This window comes from Accipiter gentilis, chromosome 1 (genome assembly GCF_929443795.1).
Source record: "Accipiter gentilis chromosome 1, bAccGen1.1, whole genome shotgun sequence".
NCBI classification, from domain to species: Eukaryota; Metazoa; Chordata; class Aves; order Accipitriformes; family Accipitridae; genus Astur; species Astur gentilis.
In genome coordinates this window covers 51,913,198-51,936,408 of record NC_064880.1, presented here as the reverse complement: position 1 = coordinate 51,936,408, position 23,211 = coordinate 51,913,198, and the positions used below count along the sequence as shown (strand labels likewise).

Here is a 23,211-nt window from a genome sequence, read left to right as displayed (position 1 = left end):
TGAAGAGATGAGTGTTTTCGTCCAAGAGAAATTTTGGGGGTGGACAGCAGTTGGTCGGCACAAAAGTTTTTGAGGCTCGATGGTCCAGAGCAATTAATGCAATGATCGTGTATTGGAACCTGGGAGGAAAAGGGTGTTTCTGGCAGGGAGGACCGAAAGGTCTCAGTCACCTCTAAACCGGTGTCTCTTCATTTGGAAGCGTTAGTGGCACAACTAATGGTGTTTGTTTAAGGCAGCCGTCTGGTAAACATGAGAATATAATGCACCATATTGCATTCCCAATAACATTTTAAACGGTTTGCAATCTCAATAAACTTTTAACTTTTGAAACACATGCACAGAGGTCAGTTCCTTGCTTCTGTTGGAGGGAATATCAGTTTTACATAGCGGCTGTGTACTTCCAAGAGGTGCAAAGTTGACAGCCAAAAATAAAAAAGCTGTCCAAGAGCAGGAAAAACTCACAAAAACCTGTGGTCACTGTTTTTTTCAGTTCTGTTGTATTCATTTTACCACTACAGCTTGGGGCTGGGCTTCTGGATTGGGCCACTGGGAGCTGCAAGGTGTGGACCTCGCTTGTTTTTTCCACAGTAGGAGATGGCAGGAGTTCTTTTTGAGACTTTGGTGTTGGGAATGTGCAGAAGTGCCTCCAACCAATAAGTGCTTTAAGTCAGAAGCAAATATATAACTTTTCAGAGCTTTTCTTTTTGTTTTTCTTTTCGCTGTGCATTCTTCACACAGTGGCTGAAGAGATGAAACGTTCCTTGTTCTGGTTTGGCAGGGTAGCTTTTGGGAAGGAAAAAAATAATAATGAGAGAAGAGCAATTTACCTCACCTGGTCACTTCATTTCACTTCTATTCCAAAATAGTGACCTCCACAGCTGATTGTATGTTGTATCTGAGCATATTTCCCACATCTTTTGGTGTGGTGTTGCTGCCCTGTTCTGGCTGTGACTACCCAGAACGAGGATGCTACGGCTTTATTATGTACTGGAAAGAAATGAGTGTTCTTCCAGCCATCCCTATAAATTCAGTGTTGATGAAACCCGGGTTCGTGTCAAATTGTTTCCAAATCCAAACCACCTTCCTGACCTGAATTTTCTCTCTCTCTCATTGCACCAGGCATCTGCATTGAATGGATACTCTCTACGACTACGTATAGTTTTGTCCTCCAGAGAGAAACGTGCTGGGTTTCACATGCTGCCTTCTCTGTTGTGCTGCTATCGTACACATTGCTACTCAGACAGGGTAGCAACAGATAGTTGCCCTATTCTTTTCCATATAATGCTTCATGTTTTTGTCTGGATATTTCAGCGACAAGCCGTCTCTTTTAGGACGGGACCCCATTATTATAATATGCCAGATACTTATGTCAAGGCATTGATATATGTCATTAACACAATGGAAATAAATTTAAATTCATACATTGTATTTCACACACTGAGTTTTATCTTGACCTCCTAAGGTGAGAGACAGATGTTTTCCATTGGCAATGCTTTGGTTATTTGTTTATTTTTGTAAAATGCACATCTGAAACCCACCTATATAAAACTGGAATATGGGCTGCATTTTAAGTGAAACCAGGGAAAAATATGCAGACTTTGAGAGACGAAGGGGAAAAAAACCTGCAGCAAGCACCAGGATATGTGAGTGAGTAAGCATAATAGATCAGAATAAAGCCCTAAATCAATTTTATTTTCACAGTTCTAGCATCATAAAAAGTGGGTGGCAGTAAACCAATTATTATGCAACTTAATGAACTAATTAGGAAAATCAGAGCAATAATGGTACTGGTACTGACTGATCTGAATATAAAAAGTAGAATTAAGTTCTCGGTATTGAATTTTTCGATACAAAGGGTTATATAATAACTTTTAAAGCATTTTGAATTTGGGGAGAAGCAGGATTGCATCTGTAGTTGCTGTGGGTACCCAAATGATCTGCTGTTTCCTGTACTGAACTCGCTGTGTAAGTACACTCGTGTACTAATTTAAAAAAAAAAACAACAAAACAACAAACAAGTAAGGACCAGATCATTAAAAGCTTCATTTGCATTTACGTGCCCCTAAATACTGTGGAAATACTGATACCTGTGGTCAGTAGGCGCTTAAGTACCTTGATCATATGGCTTAGGTGGCTGATCCTGCAGACTGGTGACATGAAACCTTGCATACTGGGATCACTGCATAAACCCAAACACTGGTTTAATCTTTCATAGGACTGGGATTTGCACCAAACTGAATGCAGAGGAAGAGAAGAAAGTAATCACAAAAGCACAGCTTTTCTTTCTTAGTATTAGCATCGTAGAACACGCTATGCTTTAAACGATTTTAAAAAAACCTCACATAATATTGTGCATTGACAGAAATTATAAATATATTTCTATCAGACCAGCATTTCTCATTATAAATCTGAGATTATGTATGAGTGTTTCAAGACATTCAATAGTTTGTTGATTTTCTTTCTTCACAACATTTCGGCCTTTACGTATGTTGATAAAATGATGTGTGATTATGGGCCTAAACCTCTTCTCTTTAACATCAATGACAAGGTTCCTTTTGCCTTCGGTGCCAAAATTGAAATGAACCCTCATAAATTTCTCCATCATTTCCTTGCTATTGTGAAATGTACTATAGTGTTTTCATTGATTCATAATATATTTATCATACAATTATAAAATAGGGTTTCTTTACTAGTTTTCCTGTGATTCCATGTCTGCTCTATCCAGGTTTGGCAAATTCAACAGCTATAATATTTGTATGTGGCACATGTTGATTTTTTTTAATGGTCTTTATGATATTTGGATTTGGAATTATTGTTGCTTGAGAATGAACGTTGGTCTTATAGACTGGGTCCTACATGTGTCAGGGCTGTTTCTACCTTGAAATATAAGCCCTGCAGTCTCAAATGGAGTGTTACTGGTGTGTGTGTACCAAAGGACAGGACTTGGCTATACCGGTATGTGAAGAATTGTGCTGTTTCAGATGACGTGCGTTATTTTTTCCAGGAAGGTAGCTGTTTGGTCCCCAAGTGTTTCATCGTAAAGCAAAGGTGACAGTCATTTCTTAAATAGCTTCATGGAAAAACACAAGTAAGAAGAAAAATAATTTCTGCTTTCCATGATAAAAACAATCAATGTGAATAGTTTTGTTTATTTTCCTGGTGAAAAAGTCACTGTCAGAGTATATTTAAAACAAATGGGGAGATGGGAGGGGCAAATGGCCTTAAAGCAAATGTATCACATACAATACTTTTTAAAAAAGTGAAGGAACCCAGGCCAGCATGTTAAAAATGAGCATTTCCAATACAATTTGTCACCCATGCATAAATCTTGCTGACATTTTCAGTCACTTTAATAGCCTTCCCATTTTATAAATCAGTATGAACTTGCACAGTTGCAAAAAGTGTGTATTTTGAACATCTCATTTGCATACTTTACCAAAAGCCAATGAGGCAGTGGAAGCAACACTGGTGATCATAATAAGTGTTTGGGAAAAGGCAGAAAGATCACTAATGGTTTGCCTTTAGGGATTTCTGTACTCCATAGGGGACGAAAATGAGAAATATTTTTCAAACAGCAGGGGTAAAGGTTTTAAAACTAGAAACACATGGAGTGATAAAAATGTTAGTGCCACAGGGCGCATAGCAGGAAAAATTTACAATGTAAAAACTGTAATTTCAGCATTAGGAAGTAATAATCGTGTTTCATCATTGTTATTAAAGCATGACCCTTAAAGTCACATAAATTAGATATAACTTTCTAGAGAAGTGTATTAATCTTCAGTGGAAAATATTAGGAAAGTTTATTATCATATGAAGATCAGAAGAAACTGGGTTTTATTAAAAAAAATGAAGTTAAACTTGGTGGGGTTTTTTGGAAGAAATCTCCAGCATTTTGAAACAGCAGATAGACTTGTGTTTACTCAATGCAAAATGCAGTGACTAGCTTTGCTCTGAAAACCAATAGTTACATGAGAAGAAACAATCAGCCGACAATTAAAGAGTGAGCTAAGGGAATCCAGGAAGTTCTATTCATAGGCATAAATGGCTTATATTTTGGTCAACGTAGTCTTTCTATTGTATTGATGCCAAATGCATCCAAACGATTAATGAAGAATGTTCGAGTCATCGGAAAAAAAATAAAAGTAAAATCGTAGCCTGAGGTACCACAAGAATATGGAAGACTTGAAATAGAACCAGTTATCCAAGGTGTGTAATGAGCGACTGAGGGATAATTTCCGCCCTATCTGCAAAGAGCAATTTCACAAGGGCCTCTATATTTCTTGTAAGTGCTGTTTAAGAAGGTCACTTCACCTGCGAGAACTTTTGGGTAGATTTGTGTTTGCAGAAATCTAATGCCACACTAACGCTGCGGGTGTGGGAGCCCCTGCCTCTCCTAGCTTGGGCTATGACGAAGTGGTCCAGTGTGGTGGGAGTGGATCTGCTTGGAGAAGCACCCGCTGCTGAGAACCACACCGTACCACACCGTACCACTGGAGCGGATTCATCCAGGATGAACGTGATTTCTGTTGCCTTCCTGGCTCCAAAAACCCAGAGAGTTTCCAAAAATGAAGGGCTCGGGGTATGGGTTCAACACTTTTTGCTGTGGCCCGCCGAGCTGCCCAGGTGATAACTAGAATAAGAGCCAGATCTCTACATTTTTCTATTTCCACAATTTTATCTTGAAATTTCTCTTCTCGTTTTCAATTTAAGAAGCTAACCGTTAGCATTTTGAAGTGGAATAGTGTGTAAAAGAGATCTCAGGTGAACCTGACAGACTGGGTGTGCTTTTAATTTTCTGGAGATAAAGAACAGAATAGCGCTATGGAACTGATAAAGCCTTTTGACTTCCTGCAAGACAAACAAGCTTTGACCTGTTAGGGTTTGCAATGCTGGATACATCTTGTGTCACTTAGGATGTGCCTCCCGGAGTATGATTTAGCCAGTTCTCCGTTGCTCAGTCACTAGAGCGAAACCACTGATAACAGAATAGTACAGAAAAGATCCCTCATCCGTCCCCCCACATTGAGTGCCCTCATCATTAGGACGCAAAGCTTGACTTCCTCTTCCACACTCTGCTTCTTGCCTTGTGACTTTCCTTTTTCTTTATCCACATTTGTTCATCTGCAAGAAGAAGAGGTCCATAGTTCATTTGGAAGAGTAGCTGACCCCCTCCCAACTTAATCTGTAGCTTGACTTTGTGGGTAGTCTCCAGAGGAGCAGTAAACTCTTTCCCAAGTGCTCCAAACACAGGACTGCTATGCATAAGGAGGGCATCATTATTATCTCTCCTTCCAGCTGTGTTCTTATGTGAAAACGGTCGTACTGTTGTTTTTTCTGTCCCTTTCTGCCAGTCCCTCAGGCAGTTTATGAAGCTCATGCATAGCCAAAGATTAGGCATTCTGCTTCTCTGTGCTGTTGGAACTAACACAGCAAACTTGCCCAAATGTGATTTTTTTTTTTGTTTTTTTTTTTGCCATTTCTGTTTGCATCAGATATGATTTGAAGATTTCTGTCACTAACCTTGGTGCAGAAATGGTGATTTTCCAAAGCAGAGAATTTTAATTTTTTTCACTTTGTAAAAAATTACCAGTTTTCTACTCCAGAAAGTTCATTTTCTGAGCCAGTATGTTTTAAACACCAGCTACTGCCATGGTCCTAATAGAAAGACAGTTCATCATTTTCTTACTGAAAAGGGAAAGATATTAGATATTTGTCTGCTTAAAATGGGGCAGCTAAAGAAAGATAATGAAATTGAGAAAATAATGAATAAGGGGTGAATTTGTTGAGTTTATAGTTTTATGTTGCATTTTGTGAAAATCCTGCTGTTTTCAGATAACCCTTTACCATGAAGAAAAGTAATAGCTTTCATAAGGTGATATGAATGACAGTAATGACTTACTACTCAATATTATTAGCCATCTGCTTTATGCTGGTGTAAATTGATTTAGAAGAGAATTTGGCAAGTGTTGAGCAGTCTATACAATGTTAGAGACTAAAGCTTTCGATTTCCAAATACAGAATCCTTTTTTATCTGGAAGTCTGCTGCTGAGATCACAACTTCATTAGTTGGCAGTCTGCTTCTACAACAGCGATCTGTAGAACAGAATTAAAAAATAAATAAATCCCAGTGTATGGTAGATTTATGTATATTTTCAGCATTCCAGAATATGAAGAGTAAACTGGTGGCACGCAGTCTGACAATGAACTGGAATGATCTTACGAATTATTAATGACATTCATCCCTTAACAGTATCCATCGATGGGACCAAAATGTGGTCCGCATGGAAAGCAGTGCTCTCAGTGCACCAGCTGATATCTGCTCTACCTGTTGTACACATGGAGATTTCCATTGTGTAAGGGACTGAGACCAAAAGTCTACCTATGTGGCCAAATTGTAGACTAGAAAATGCCGTGTGCTGGTGTTACAGTCATGGAACTCCTCTGTCTTTGTGGTGATGGTAGTCACAAGTTGAGCCCTGATTAGAACTTCAGCCTCTGAAGCTGGAGCCGGTAACTGCTAAAACAGGTGATTAGGTTTAGCTTTGGAGATCAGGAGTGTTTTTTACATTTTCTAAATGTAAACTGCTGCAATCAGAGTTGTACACATAACACATGAGTTTTTAACTGGTGTCTGAAATGTTTATAATACAAAGTTCAATGTAGTTCCATACCTTTTGGAGGCTGGCACAAAGAAATATCAGTCTTTTCCTCTGTGAATTGAATAACCTTTTTAAAAACTCTGATTACATTAACTCAGATCTTAATTTTGTAAAATTTGTACATTCGGTTGTATCTATTCAGGCTCAGCTCTAATGACCTGTTTAAGACCATCTTTTCAATAGCCAAAATACTAAATGACCGGAGAGGGGTGGAAGATGTACGTCTACACAACACACGTGTAACGTATAAGAACAGTTAAAGAGAAAATAATAGGACCTTTAAGGCCAAACATAATATTTACAACTTGAACCATTTCAGTGAATAATTTGAGGTGGTACCATTCAGAAATTGGTAAGAAGAATTGGGAGAATTATGATATAGCTATAGGACCAGATATAGCAAATATATGTTGGGGAGCAGTAAAAGGTGGAGAGACATGCTGGAAGAAAATTAGAGTAGAGGTTATCAGAGATCAGACTTAAAACTTATTTTATGTAATATTTTAATGAATGATCTTTGCAACAACAACAAAAAATTGACATATTTTTTGGCACAAAGTTTGGAAACATCACCAGTTCAAAACTGATTTGAGATATACAGGAAGAACTAGACCACGTTGAATGCTGAAGCAGTTTATATGTGATTAAATTTAGCACTGCTGAAATTTAGCTACTTGTGAAAAAAAAATTTCTATGAACTGGAAGTTCTCAACAAAGAACAAAAGAGGGAAAAAAAAGCATTTGATTGCACAAGGGCATTAACAAGTGATTGAGCTCTACCCATACAAAACTATTATGAAAAAGCATAGGCACTAGCAAGAGAGGTATTTCCAGCAGGAAAAGAGAAATAATATCATTCTACAAGGCTCTTGTAATATTATCTTTTTCTTTCCTCCCCCCCCCCACCCCCCCCACTTCTAACAGTGATGTTGTTTAATTTTCTTGTAATTTTCTTTCTTCTTTCCTCTGGTTCTGTGGGATCAGTTTCCCTTATTGCATCCATTCTTTGCAATGAATTTATTGTAAGTACACTCATAGTTACAGTCATTATGGATGTATGACATACGTAACTCTACATGTCCTAAAAATAAAAGTATGGGTCTAAAATAGCACCCCCCACCCCCCTCCGATACAAGACTAGTTATGCAGAGACAGAGCATTTACTCTAAGTGGGATCATGACATAGTTTCTGGATTCCTCTGGGAGGTCAGACATATGTCTCAATATCTTGCTGTGTGTCAGAGACATGTCCTGATTTTCCCTGGAAAAAAAACAACTTCTGCCTTTCTTTTCCATTTGGCTCGTGCAGCTGAAATGAGGGTTTGGAGCTGTTACATGATGTGAGCTTTTCAACGGAAAGCTCACTTTAACGGTTGGGTGCATCCTTCAGTGAAGGATCTCTGAAAGTGAACTTTTTCTGATGAGGCAGAAGGTATACACCAAGGAGATTCTGACTGCCAGGAGAGGACACTAAAGCAGTAAGAGAAGCAGAAGTGTCTTTCATTGACTAGCGGACCAAGAGGACTTGGACATGCCGCAAGATCCTGGGCTGCGGGGTAGACACTGAAGATCTCCAGGGAACCTTTGTCAGAGGTCGTTCATATACATGGGCAGAAAGAATTATCAAATTTAGTCTTTTTTAAATACTTCTGACTCCTTGGGGAAAAAAAAAAGAAAAAAAAAAGAAACAACATCAAATCGACTGAAATGAGTTCTTAAGTGAAACCCACTAATTTAGATCTGTTTTCTCACTTTTTCTTTATAAAGTCTATTAATTTCTTGGTATAGTGTCTTAAAATAAGTCATAGCAATCTTGTTTTTCCAAAGTCAGTCAATAGTCAGTAGTGAGTAGTCAACATCCATGGAAAACCCTACAATAATAATGTTTATCCTATAAAAAACAAACTGGTGCATATGCCTGATGGAAGAAAATAAATTTTGAGGGTGATTTCAGTATCAAGTGATTGAGAGATTTATTGTATAAACCAGAAGTGAAACACATTATTAAAAGTTATGAAAAAATAGTCTTAATAACTGTAGAATGCCAGTCAAAACATGGTATTTTGCCATGCTACTTAAATTCAGCAGCCTTTTCCCCACAAAATATATTTTTCCTATGAGTTTTTAAGTAAATATTTTCTTGGGAAATTATGAAGTGTGTATTGCATAGAAAAATCTAGTCTTGAATAAAATGCATTTGGCTACACGATTAGCATGTTAGCAAGGGTGTGGTAATAGTCCCTACTGACCCTAAAATATACAAATGTATCGTTTTTTGCCAAATTACCAGCTTCCACAGCAGTTTTGATACTGAAACAGAGAAATATTATTTAATTTTACTTTGCTCTAATACAACATTCACACCTATCAAATTTAAAAGCCTGTGCTTCATACAAGCCACGAGAAACATTCACACAAAAAGAGCTGCTCTGGGGCACAGCAAGTAGGAAGTAGATTGCTGGAGGGGACTCTAGAGTTGGAGGTAGGGAAATGTGGTTGCAATCATCCCCAACTTGTGAGGGTGCATAACACTTCCAGCTAAGAAGAAAATATAACGGTCAAGTTCAGCCAAAATATTAGAAGGTTGAATTCAGTTCTGTTCTTTGTCGGTGTGACCCGCGTCTCTGTTTCCTACCATCTGTATGGATGCAGACGTAGAGATGTAGAGCGTCATGCAGGGCAGTCGTAGGTAGACTCTTCTGTCTCTCCTGTTGACTCTCCGCTACTGTGTTTCACCAATAAACGTTCAGTGCAACACGTTAGTGTTTCAGCTCTTAGTTTTTAAATCATTTGCCTTATTGGTCTTTGGTGCCGTTAGCATTGACCAGTTGACATGAATGCTCCAACTGTTCACTAGGACTCTTTACTGAAGCATCAAAGAGTTTATTACAAAAATATTGAATCAAGCAAGAAGAAAACCCCTGGTTTTGGTAACTGAAGCTCAGTTTTTGGTGTTTGCCAAATGAGAACTGTGTTCCACTTCCTAATATGTTGAAAGTGTAAAGAGTAAACACATCAGATTCAGCCATTGTCCAGAAGAAAAATAATTTCTAATAAATGTTGGCTTGAGCAGCAAGCCAGCTAAATGCACAGCGAACCAGTTATCGATCTTATTTTTCTCCAGGTTTTAGACACAGTGACTCATATTCCATCAAAATTATGAATTATTGGTAGTTGATTTCATTCACAGAGATTTATGTTCCTAGTCAAACCCCACATTTTTTGCAAAATATTAATGGAGATGTAAGAATGTTTGGGAAAGTGCACACTTTCCAGGTACATCAACCGTTGCTGGTGGTGTGAACTGGTCTCCTCTAAAACACTTCTTTAAAAACTATGGTCAACTGCATATATAGTTTTTAAGTCTTTTCCTCAATATATACTATGCATAGATGGGAACATTTTCCTTTTGCTCAAAACAGCTTCTAAGAATAAAATATTTTCTTATGTACAGAATAGCATACCTGTAACAGCACAATAAACGTTTGAAAATACCTAGGCTGATTTTCTGTAGCATAGACGTTGTAGATCTCAGCCATTTCTACATCATGCATACATCTTCCACTGAACTAGAGCATAACCTCTTAGAAAAATATTGTGAATTGATTTAAAGGCCTTGAGTGAAGGCGATCCATATGAATTGTTCCTGTGATTAATTATTGAAGAACGGTGTTGTGTTTCTGCTCTGGATTTGAGTGTGTGTATTTGCATTTGCCAAACTTTGGAGCTACTTATGTCATTTTCTCTAATAGTGTCTGAACTTTGTATTTTCCTTCTGGTAGAGGCCCTTGTCTTTTACTAGGGATAAGTAAGAAGGATTTAGCTTAGTAAGTCTCTCCCCAAGAAGACATATCTTCGAAAAATTTCAGAAACACTTTTTTAAACCTTTCCCAGGTTTGTGGCATTGAGGTAGCAAACAGAGAGGGGCAGAAGATAATGCATGTTTTCCTGCCTGATTCTTCCAAGGATGGAATAATGATGGAAGTGAGCTCCGATGCATCAAGGTAAGACCTGGGCCAGAGAAAAAGCCATGAAAATCATTTGGCCGCAGATTACATTGGCTACTCTGGGGCTGGATTTTGGAGTACGGTCGATGCAAAAGTGGTAAAGGTGCAAATTTTGGTGAACAGCATTAACGGAGAGCGCAGTAGGATTACCAGCACGGTGGGGGAGGCTTATTAATTAGGTTTCGTCAGGATTAGCAGCGATACGAGCGAGCAAGGCAAATTCTTTGGCGTCCCGAAGAGCAAGGAGCACGTAGAAGGAAAGACAACTGCTGATGTCCCTCCTTGCCCGGCATTTGGTATGCACGGGCGCAGGCATCCAGCGAGCAGCAGACAGCACTAAAGAAGGACTGCCCCGCCGCAGAGAGAGCCGCGCAAAGTGAGAGCAGCTGTGAGCGCTGGCATATTTAGCTGTTAATGCTGCCGACCCTCGCAGATGAGGCTGGCATGAGACTGCAGGAATGAGGACGGGGTAGTACTAACGAGACCGAATTGATCTGCATATATTACAAAGGAAAAGCAGAGTACTTGCATAATCACAAATCTGTGAAGTAGGTCCAGGGGAACACCTTGACTTTCCCAGGAGGTGAGAAGGCAGCTGCGAATGTTTTTGGCAGAAAAGTGCTTCTGCTTTTGAGAATTGCCAACCCACCGTTGTTCGCTCTCCTCTTGGTCTGGGCTCGGTTTGAGCGTTGCCGAAACTCACTCTGCGTCGCCCTGCGACAAGATTTAGTGTTCTGTGTCGTGGATCTGGAAGAAACAAAAATAAGCCTCCTGCCTGAAAAATTGCGTTAGAATACAAACACTATAAATATATTATGGAAAGTCACATATACTGCTTTGAAGGAATAAAGACAAACGGGGACCGTTTCTTTTGTAAATGAGAAATTATATCTCTTTCCCTGATATAAAATGAGATTGCTGTTTAAGAAGGGTCATATAGATTTTAAATATTTTAAATACATTTCTTACAAAAATATGAATACACTCTGGGCACATTTGGCCAGTACTTTGAATTACAGCCTTGAAGTTGCAGAAAGCTTAAGTGAAAAAAAGCAAACAGGAGCAGAAAGAGACAAGGAAATGTATCAGCCCTTTTCCCTAATAAAGAAAAAACCATATTCATGACTTGCTGATACGCTGTAAACTTTTGTATACTGCATTTCCTTAGGCAACCACAATTGTCCTCCATAAGGATTGTTTCAGCAAATCACGCTATTCGGATAGGCATAGCAGAAAATTTTAGCAATCTCAAGAACTGCAAGCTCAGTCTTGCACTTGGTGAAGTGCGTAATGTAAAGTGATGCCTTTAGAGAAAGTACCCTATAACGCAAGAAGACAAATCACTGATTTGGAATTGATATGTTCCTTGTACTTGATACGTTCATTTATATGCAAGAAATTTATTTGATCCCAAAATCAGGAATTTAACCAAACAGGCAGATAATTACATGGCCATCAAGTGAAGAAATGGAAAAAAACCCCCATCAAGATCCCTGTTGCAGAAAACAAGTATATAAATTAGGGAACAAGTGACGAATCCTGAAGAGGAAAGCAATATACTAAATAAAGTACTATTTCATGCATGCAAGTTGTGTAACATTAAGGTTGTGCTTATACAATGAGAAGTAAGGAAATTGGAACTAAAGACAGAAAAGTCAGCATTAATGCTGAACCTTGCCCTTCTAATTTTTAAAATGAATTTATTTTTATTTTCCACATTCACAATGCATATGCCAATATAAATCACAGTGCGTTATTAACACAAACAACATTAAGACATAGAAAAATAGAGAGCTTAGACTTTATTTGATTTTCAAGTCTGACTGAACAAAACCAGACAATGTAGAGCTCCCTTCTCTCTCTTGCATACACACATTTGTTAGGCTGTTGTGGCTTTTTTTCCTTAGTGTGACATCTTTCTTATTTTAGGGTTTAATTACTAGATGCATAGCTATAAAATTTACAAAATTTCTTAGGTATTTTTAAAAGGAGAAAAAAAACTTAAAGAAAAAATGTACAAAAAGAATTTCAAAGTCAGATATGTCTTCTCTGGGTTTTTCAATAACATTTAATTGGCTTATTTTGATACTTATATTCAGACTTTCAGGAAGCATTTTAAAGTATGTCAGCTAAGTAGGAATCTCAGTTTCAGAAACAGCCCATAGGATTTGCATCCAAAAAGACTTAGGAGATAGTGCTTTCTACTTAATTTACTTATTTTCTTTTTTTTTGTAAGAAATTTATTATGAAGTGTTAATTTTTATAGATAATTCAATATTGATGAAATATTGCCTGTATACTTAAGTATGGTTTTTTTTTACTGAGTGATACACTCTGCAGTAAATAAGCTGCTGCCTTCGTCTGGAGCCATCTCAGGAAAATCATCCCTCCAGTGCTCCATGTCTCTTTATGGATGGTTTTTATGCAGTAATTTGATCCCAGAAAACATTTACGGATCCCAATATGAGTAATGCTTCTTACCATTAGCCGTTCACAGTGTATGATCGTTAAATGACACTGAGGATCCTGCTCAAAACTGTAAGGAAAAATATTTAATGTCTGTACTAATTATTCATAGTCAGTAGGAAGGGGTTATGCATATAATACGTAAAATTGTAAGTATAAAAATTATAGAAAGAATTTATACTTGAAAGAATGAACTGGATCAAACATGCCATTTTTTGAGATACATCTGGTTTTACAAAAGCAGTAAATATAAGTCCAGACTTAGTTTCCTTCATTATTTTTACTGAAATATGGATAACTTCAACTTCCGTCATTCCAGCTCCATGAAAAACCACCAGACTTTTGGCAAAGCTGATCTATTGAATACTTCATGGTTGGGTTTTTGGTTTTTTGAAATTACATTAGAGACATATGTAAATGAATTGTGTAAAAGAAATGCAATTTATGTATCTGTATGTATCTGCCATGATTTTTTCCATTTTTTACTTCTTCCTTTGACTCTGAAACTGAAAGAAGCAGAATTACAGAGTAAGTCTTAAAGTCACAGCTATGAAGTCTGTGGGAAATTTAATGAACAGAAACTTACCCAAAGAGATGACTTCTTCGAGTGTCACTTGTCTTTCTCTGCATAAATTCATTCCAAGCACAAGACACAGGCAGTGAATCAGATCATTAAATGTGAGTGTTTGGAATATTCCACAAAGTGCATTTCACTCAGGTTGTTGTTTTTGGTTGTTGTTGTTGTTTTTTTTTTTTTTTTTTTTCCTAAATACTGAGGATGCATTAAGATAATTGCAGTAGTCTAATTAGACTTTCTCCTAAAAATGACTTGTCTACAAGTGGTTTAATAGATTAAGGATTTTAAAGGGGTTAGAGAGAACCAGTTACAGTAATCAGAGAAGAAAAAGTGCTGAAGGTATCATGAAGGCTCATAATTAAACTGAAGCTTACAGCTCAATTAAACTTCAGCATCATTATGCATAAAACATCAGTGGGCATCAAGAGTCCAATAAAAAGAGATGCTATCAATGTTAACAGCCAAAAGGTAAGACATAATATGGATTGGACCAAGTCTTCCAGATAAAGTCAAGGAAAATTGTGAATAAATTTGGAGGTGACGTACAATCTAAGCCACGTCTAATAAGCTGATTAATACAAGTTTGACATTGGAGATACAGTAACTGCAAGACATAACACTGAGCTCTGTCTTATGCAAACCACAATAGATTAGTTTTGAAGAGGCGAAATACAAGAGTGATTTATCTGGCAGAAACAGGACAGGCAATGCCTTTGACTGTGAAAACACCATTTGTGTCATCCAATCCTGTGCAGTATTTGTTATATTTAGACACGGACATCCTGACCTTAGTTTGGATTCTCATTTCACTTTTATAGCTATATAATTTGGCAGTGCTTCCTATTTCAAGATCCCTATAATCACGTAACTCCTTTGTAAATATGTGGCAAATACTTTATAAATAGGCAGTAATGGAGCCATCAAGCAGATGACTTGGATTGTGAGTACACTTCCAAGCTCAAGGCAGCTTTATCTGATTCTCGTAGCAGTTGGCTTGTGTCAAATTGATGTACACCTTACAAGATGTTTTCTTTTACATACCTCAAGGGAGCTGAAGGCCCAAACCTACCAAATCTTGTGAAAGTCTTTGTAGCAGAGTGGGTGATGCTTTGAATCAAAAGCTCACGGGATTGTATCTTGAAGTTTTCATGTTTTTCTTTCACTTAAGAGTCTCGTGTTAACTTTTTTTAAACACATATGCAAATGCAGCAGTCAAAAAGTTTAAATATTGTTCAATTCCTAGCAGTGTTAGTATTAGGAACAGCATATCAGTAAAAAAATTGTGTGATATTGCACGCAGAAGAAATTTGTTGCAAAAGAAAATTATATAAGAAAAATTGTTGCATAAGAAAAGAGCTTTTGGTGCTTTTCTCTGAAAGGTACAGCAGGTGTTTATAATATCATTAACTAAAAAATTAAGAACGCATTAATTGTGCAATCTGTGTTTCTGTAATGGGAAATTTAAGTTAATGAGTGCTGGGAGAAATACTGCAGTAATACTACAGGTAGCAGAGTATCACAGAAAGAATGAAGAGATCCTGGCGTGAAATGTTTTACACAGATTCTGTAAGATTCACAGGTGTTAGTAAACTATTATATCTAGATTCTCTTGACCTTTTTCTTTGCAGCTTTGTATGATTTACTAGTCTTTCTTCTGTGGTGCCCTCTGGATTGGTACCTGCAGGAACCTCCAAGTTCCACTTGGAGAAATATGAAATTAGGAAGAAAATGTCATCCTTTAATGTAGAGGAAAAAAGAAGATCTGTAAGTGATCGGCATGGAAGTCCAAGTGCTAGGACATAGCAGACCCAAGTTCTTCCCTTACATGTACAATGTTTGTACAACTCCTGTTGTCTTCCTGGGGAGTCCTTTGTACAGCTTCTTGGGTATTATTTGTGTAAAGGCTTTTATTTTATCAGGAGCCAAATTAATAATTAATACCAGTTTCAAAGAATTTTCATGTGGAAAAGTTTCCAGGTCCCAGATGGAGTCTGTGGTGCAAAGAGAGTCCGGAGGGGAGAGGCTCTTCCTAATCCAAAACCTGCAGGAGACCTGCTGTGGTTCAGGCTTGAATCTGAATGTGGATCTTCTGCGTCCTAACTGAATGTCGCCGGTTTCAGGCTGTTCCTTAGGAGATTTCGCTTTTCTGGATCAGAGCAAGAGGTAAATTCAGTTGGTAGCTCATAACTCCAAGCAATATTCAGTCAGAGGGGCGGTGTCTTGCAGAATCCCAGATCTGATCGTGTATTTGATCCTGTCTTAATTAGCCCCTCTTCTGTTTATAGTGAAATGAAGATGCTCCAGTGCTAATTAAGAAGGGTCTATTAAGCCACATAGAAATGCCTTCCTGATTTAGAGCTTAGACACGAGTTAACTGGGCATCAATGGCTCTGCAGTGAATGCCCATGTACGTGCTCTGTGGCAAATGTGAATTTATTTACTGTAGCTTAGCTCACAGAGAAAGCAGGATAAACCAATTTCAATTTGTCCTGCCTGGTTAGTTCATGTGACGTATATTGATGCTTTTTGATAGTATTTAGATTTTGTTGCGAAATCAATAGTTAAGTATACATTTTACATTAGCCAAAGGAGCATGTTTGCTCCTTCTCAGGACCTTAGCTATTAGTTTTGTTATTGTACTTGTTAGAGCATTACTATATTGCACTAAACAACATTAACTAAAATTATAATCACAATCATTATAGTTCACATTGTATTAACTGTTATATTGTGAGAATATGATCATATTATAACATTATCAGTGATGGTGGGTAGTGATACACATCCATTTCTGTAAATAGGTACATTCTTCGTAGAGCAATGGTAGGAACATGATGGGATGAAAGAGTTTAACAATTGCAATGAGATCAGCAGAAGGAGTAAAGATCTAAAAATCGCTGCTGAAAATCACCCCTTAGAATTTTAGATCCATAAAATGCACAGGAAAACACTTCTGAGCTTCCTGGAGGAAAGGCTTTCCTTTTAGGGCCATTAGAAAACAAAGACTAAGGTGCTCGGAACACCTCCCCAGCTCAATACACCAGTGTTAAAATTACTTGTCACCTTGCTTAGGACAATTGCCAGCTTTTGCTCTGCCACTTTTTGAGATATTGTAAGGTAAAGGAGTCCGTAGTCACCCCAGGAGAAAATACTGTCGCTACAAGCTGCAGAGGGGATGAATTTGGGCCATGTCTGTTTTCCCCAGTGTCTTGAAACAAACCCACATGTACAACAAAAGTGCCCAGGCAGAGAAGTCTTTTGAGCTTGACATATTTTACGTGAGCCCTTTATTGTCCCATTAAAAAAAATACACAGGATATTAAATATAGGAAAGAATGTAAAGGGTCTCGCTAAACCAACAAAACCAAGCGAATTCATGAATCCCATAATCTGTCCCTTCCAGGTTGTTCAGTGTACACTGTGATGCCTAATGTTTGGACTACCGTAATTCACTGACCTAAGTGAGTGAGGGAAGAGCACAGTATTTCATCTTGAGGGGTTTTTATTCTTTCCCAGAAGATACTGTTAGTAGGATGAAAAAATTGTTTTATAACAAAATTGTATAAAAACAAATTCCCTCCCCCCAAGCCAATACGTGTTGTTTTACAGCTGGGAGGCAGAAAACATATTGGTTGAAAACATTACAATATTTAAAAACCACATGGAGTAGTAAAAATTGGAATGAGTCCTCTAAATCTTCTATAAAATGGTTAATCAGTTGATCCTTAACAACTGCTATGTACAGTACAGAGAGCTTATAATTCACAAATGCAGGTTCAAGCAGTGTTCCCCAAGGATGGGGAGAACAGATTGAAACACTGAAAAGAAAGAGGAGGGAGACAGAAGGAAAGAAAGAATTAATAAAAAGGTCAAATTCTTAATTTGCTTTTTTATTTTGCGTTTTCCCAATGATTGTTCCCTGTCTCTTAATGCTGAAAAAAATCTCTTCTCTCACTCTCTCGATGGGAAAGGAAAAAAATCAGTTGCAATATATTTTGGAATACTAATTACTAAACTTAGTTGTTACTTTTTTCATCTCTTCTAAGAAATCCTGCTACATTTTGCAAAATTTAAAATCAAGGGCTTGCCTGCAGTAAAATAAAGGGAAGATATATGTATTTTTTCTTTTTATTTTTAATGACAGTCTAACAATAGTCACACAACTCACCAGTGCATTCCAAAAATTTCATGCTGTCATCATAAAAATCTGACTGTAGCAGAATCTGTCTGACACTAGACATAGCCCTAATGACCCTAAACTCACATACGATCCCTGGTGATCAGAAGAAGAAAAATACGGTAAAAATAGAGAAATATGTAAACTGCTTAAGTGACAGAAAAATATTCTCTGGAGAATGTCATTCATTTTTTTCCTGTCTTTCACAACTGTCAGAGGTACTAGCTCTCTGAACTTGCCTTTTGTTTTGTTTAACAGGAAGCATAGGAGAATTTACTAGTCACTTGGAAAGTAAAATTAGTGATGAAGTCAGGTCATTCCCCCATTTCTACAGTTACAACAGTACATTTACACTATTTAAACAGGCAGCATAACACAACCCTTTCCACTTTTACAAATGTTGGTACTGATGAATTTCTCTCATCAGAGTTCTGTTTCCTAGGGTTCATTTAACGAGAAATTATGTTTCAATGTAAACCAATAAATAAGGTTTTACATGAACACAGGAAAGTCTTAACTGAATCTCACATGCATTTAGACAAAAAAAAAAAAAAAAGTCCTTTCTATGTGCTTTTTCTTTTTTGTGTGTGTTAATACGAAAAAGCTTGATTTTAATTGTGATTCATTTCTAGTATTCCTATAAATTAAGTAGGGAGGAATTTATAGGATTCTTTGAAAGTTCAAAAGCATTCTAGAGATATTATTCTAAAGAAATAAAGAATTTAATAGAGTTTGATAAATTTTTTGCCATATTGTGTGACATTTGATGTTTTTACCTCCAGCTTTTGAAATCTGCCCGATAATAGAGACTTCTTTCTGTCTCTCTCAACTATAGAGATAAGACTGAAAATATGAATCTTAAATGTGCTGACCCTAAAAGCAGTGAGAAATATCACTGTAGTATTGCTTTGAATAAATTACTGACACTTTAAAGCCAATTGGTGTTTAATTCATTATGGTTTTAATGTTTAGAACAGTAGTCTTTCTGGGCTGTGTTTTGTTTAGCTGTGCCGTAGCAATGTGTTTTACACATTATCACGAAGACGTTGATTTCCCTGTGACCTGGGCCTCTCCCATTCTTCGGTTGGGCTCCGAGTACCACGTGGAACATTTTCTTTCAGGTTCTCCTTCTCCTCTCTTGGGAACTCTTGAAGAAACATTTGGCTTTTACGGAGCTCTTCCGAGGTGAACAAAGTCAAACTTCCTTATGAATGGAATAGATTGACAAATATGTGAAGTTCTATTACTAAAAGAGTACAAAAAAGAAAGACCCATATGACCAAAGACCTAAAAAGAAAGTCACAATTCAGACGTGCAAAGATCCTGTATTTGGGGGAAAAAAATCCCTCTTGTCTGAAGAGGGGTCTGTCCTTGTAAGGCTTGGAAATACAGATGTTGAGGGATTTGCATCTGTGCGAACAGTAGCTGGACAATAGTCCATCAGGAAGAGATATTATTTCAGTTGCTGATTCGTCAGAAAGATTGCTATCCTAGTCTCCAACCAAAGAAGGAAAAAATGGGCAAATTGTCAGCTCGGTACAGTCCTAAGCTGTATTTCAGCCAGGGAGGTGCATTCCTAGCGAAAAGTAATTTCTTCCTGTATAACTGGATATCTCGGCATACCAGGAGCTTGGAGAATCAGAAACAGGCAATTTCAAAACCAGGTTTCCTGGTATATAAAAACTTCATTAAAGCTACCAGAAATCCTGTACTCCAAGTGTGCTGAGGCGAACATCAGCATCAGCGAGTCCACTCCCTCCTGATCAAATGGTGCACATCCTCGTGTTTAATTGTAAGAGTTTATAGGCCTGCATCCGCATCACTGTAGTATTTTATGCCTTGCAAATATTAACAAATCTAGCTTCACAACATCCTGAGAGGTAATGCCAGGAAAACTTCATATAAATATTTTAATCTCTCTTCTTGCAGTAGAACTTTCACTTCCCTTACACACATCCTTTATGTTTGTTGAACTTGTATTTATAGGTCTAAGTTTTCTTAAACCAAAACAAAACAGTAATTTATCTAGTTTATTTCTTTCAAAATGGTGTTCTTAAAGTACATCTTGCAGATAGATTATCTGTCCCTCACAGCAAAGCCTCACAATGGGAGTCTAATAATTGCTCTTTTTCTAATTTCACTAAATGAGTTATAATTATTTTATGTCTGTTTTATGGTTACTGAATAGTATTAACCTAAGCTCTAATTATAATATAGCTTTCAAAGAAATGTATGGACACTAAATTGATGGACTGCCAGCTTATGTAGGAACATCACATAAAGCAGATATACAGCTAACAGTTTAAGGCATAGCATGTTAAAATTCAGGGGCACAACTTGTTCATGAATAAGTAACAGGGTGTAAATTCATTGACTATCTTTTTTAGTAGATCAAACAGAGAAGGGCACGATTAATACTTGTCAAAATGAAAGTACAGTTAAAGTTGAACGTTACTTATACCCATAGGATCAGAAGTCTCAGTCAGAGTCTGAAAGCCAGGTTAGTCAACACTGTAATGGTAATGATGGATACTGCGTCTGTTTTCTTACGATTTGCCCCGTATTAGAGCATTATGAATGTCACTGCCACAAATTACTCTATTGTTTTTCATGTCTGAAGTGATTCTTGACCAAATATTTTGCAATTCTCTTCTCGTCAGAGGTGGTTGAAGGTCAAAACGTTAAGAATCCAAGATTTTAACATCTCTGCATGTTTTATACAGCCTCTACCTACCCCTGCCAATGCGATGTCCGCCTGTAGGTTTGCAGCCGTGGCCCCTCATCCCCATGCGTCCCCGGAGGTGACAGCATCTCCTCCCGGCAGAGCTCCCCGCGGCTCCCAGCTCCCTCCGCGCACTCGGCCGCCTCCCCCTCGCCCGGCCACGGGCGATTCGTGGCTTGCTCATGTCAAAATAGAAAATCAGACCTCTTAGGGCATTTCGCATCCCTTCGCTGGACAGGTCAGCAGAAAGACGTTGTTTGGCCCTGAAAACTCAGAAGTGGTCTTCAGCGTGGTTTTTCCTCTTGCCTTTGGTATGAGAGGCTGCGTTGGGCAACACTGACTTTCTGCTGGTCATCTTAACACAGCTAACAGAATGATGCCTGACCACCCCCCCAAAAAACCAAGCGTGCCAGAAATAAATGAGAATTTCCTTCCCCAAAGGTGATCCTTCTTATTTAGAGACCCTGAGTATGTATGACACCCATTCATTCTGGATTTAGATTTTAAAAGCCGGGTGCAGACTTGTAGTTAAAAAGCGCTGTTTGAATTAGCTTCAGACTAAACAAATTAGATGTGTAAAACACACCTGGCTCTTATCTAGCTAACAGTTAAACCTTAGACTATGAGAACTAAATAAAACCTATGAGCCATTTCCTGGCCACTATGTGAGATTTTCCATTAAGTTTATTTTTTAAGCCTCAGTGTCTGTTTCTTAATTACTTAAAGGTCCGTGGATTCATTCCGTTGTATGAAATTGAATATAAATTGTTTACCAGACTAAAGGGGGCAAGGAGATTATGCACTTTCTTATTTTTAATATTTCTCTCTCCTATCTGCTGTGACTGGACAGAAATTTCAAGCAACAGTTCTTGGAAAACATATGGAGATCAGCCTGGGAGTTTTGTAAGGTAAGGGACCGGCCGCGATGCCAGGGTGTCTGGCTGCTGCTTCTGCTCAGCAGCTCTGCATCCTTTATGTTTTGAAATTATTCTATTGCAACCATTTTCAGTTTAGTTTAGTTTGGCAATATATCCTTGTTTCTAAAGGTGTCTACACTTATTTGACTACAGAAAATATTTACTTTTCTAAAGGGCAGCTTAACCTTTGTTTAAATTTGAGGTGAGCGAAAGGTCATCGTAATTATTTGCTGTATTATTTGTGTCACATCTGAGTTACTATGAAGGCTGAACATGCATTGCCCTTTATTAGGAAACTGCTTAACAAAACCCAATATAACCACATGTTTTGCATCCAGCAAATATTTTATTGGACCACTGGCTTGTACAGGAAACTTTTGCCTCTCTCGGGCTCTGACTGAGAACATTTAAGTTAGCAGAAGGCTTACCCAGGGGATGGGATAGAGATGGGTGGTTTGTTATGGCAGCTATAGCCACTTTGTTTTAAATATCTTGCAGTCGGGTAAAGGGGAAATTGGAGTTCAGTGCTTCCTGGTAAAGAGCTGGAGAGTGGAAATCGCAATAGTGGTGGAGGTTTTATAGCTAAGGTGGATTCATGGGAACATCGCACTGTTTCTGCTAACAAAGGCTTACTTTCCCATAAAGTTCCCAAAACGTAACTTCCCCATAACTGCCTTGAAAGGGTAAGGAAGAATAAGTATGTAATATGGCTGTAAGTTATAACTGAAAGTTACAAGGGGTGTTTTGATCGCATTTACAGGTAGAGGCATTTATTTGTCTGGCAGAAGGCTGTTCGTGGGTGCAGGAGGCAGCTGCGCCGTTGCAGGCGGCGTGGATGGCTGTGGCTGGTTCCTCCTCAGCTGGGGCCGGTGTAATTCCCAGAGCGAAAGCCAAGATCACGCTCTCGTTTTGTTGCTGTTGATCCGTTACCACGTTTGTGGTCTAATGCTTACTATTTGTGAGATGCTACATTGCATAAATGAAGCTGCCGCCTCTATCTTGATATGAAGTCGTGATCCAGTGAATAATGGGTTGCTCATCTCATTTGAGACAAAAACCTCGATGGCTTTGCCATAGAAATTGTCTCTGAAGTAGAGCAAAGAAACATTTAGCTACCCTTAGATTAGTATGTCTGGTAAGATTAGTTTGACCGAAAAAGTTTCACCTGATAGTGCTCGCACGTAGAAAAAATGAGAGTGTCAAACAAATCTTCAGGAGCAGAAACGCCACCATGAACTTACATGGATGCACAAGTAGTATAGGATTCAGCATTCAATAATACAGGTTACATTGTGATAACGTAAAAAGGAACTCGTTTAAATGGATAGAAGGTATTACAGCAGCTACCAACCAAAAAAAGAATCACATCCTTTTTTAAGGCACGAGTCTTGTTTACGTCAGTAACAAACTGATGCCGCTCTCCTACAGAGAAGCGTGCAGATGCAATTGGGATTATCTCAGCTCCAGGCTGTGTAAAATGGGACAGGGAAGAATACGAGATCCAACCGCATCAGAAAAGAAACTGGAATTTGGTCAAGGCAGGGCGGGTGACTCCTCTATTAGCTGGGAATGTACATCTCATCTTGGTTGACCTGCCCCTCCGGACCAAAAGTCCGTGTCCTCAGCAGGAGCCCGGCTGCTCTGGTAATAGACGGATGCTCTGAAAATCAGAGTGTATGTAGAGAC

At 38.1% G+C, this 23,211-nt stretch overlaps 1 long non-coding RNA gene across 1 annotated transcript in view; it reads left to right on the top strand.

Moving 5' to 3' along the window:
- LOC126044980 (uncharacterized) overlaps positions 1–22,590 on the top strand; it is a 62,891-nt gene extending 40,301 nt beyond the window's left edge. Inside the window, exons 3-6 of the long non-coding RNA XR_007507871.1 lie at positions 10,554–10,663; positions 15,680–15,872; positions 21,459–21,516; positions 22,286–22,590. This is a non-coding gene — a long non-coding RNA (uncharacterized LOC126044980). The remainder of the gene's footprint in view (positions 1–10,553; positions 10,664–15,679; positions 15,873–21,458; positions 21,517–22,285) is intronic.
- The last annotated feature ends 621 nt before the right edge of the window (positions 22,591–23,211 follow it).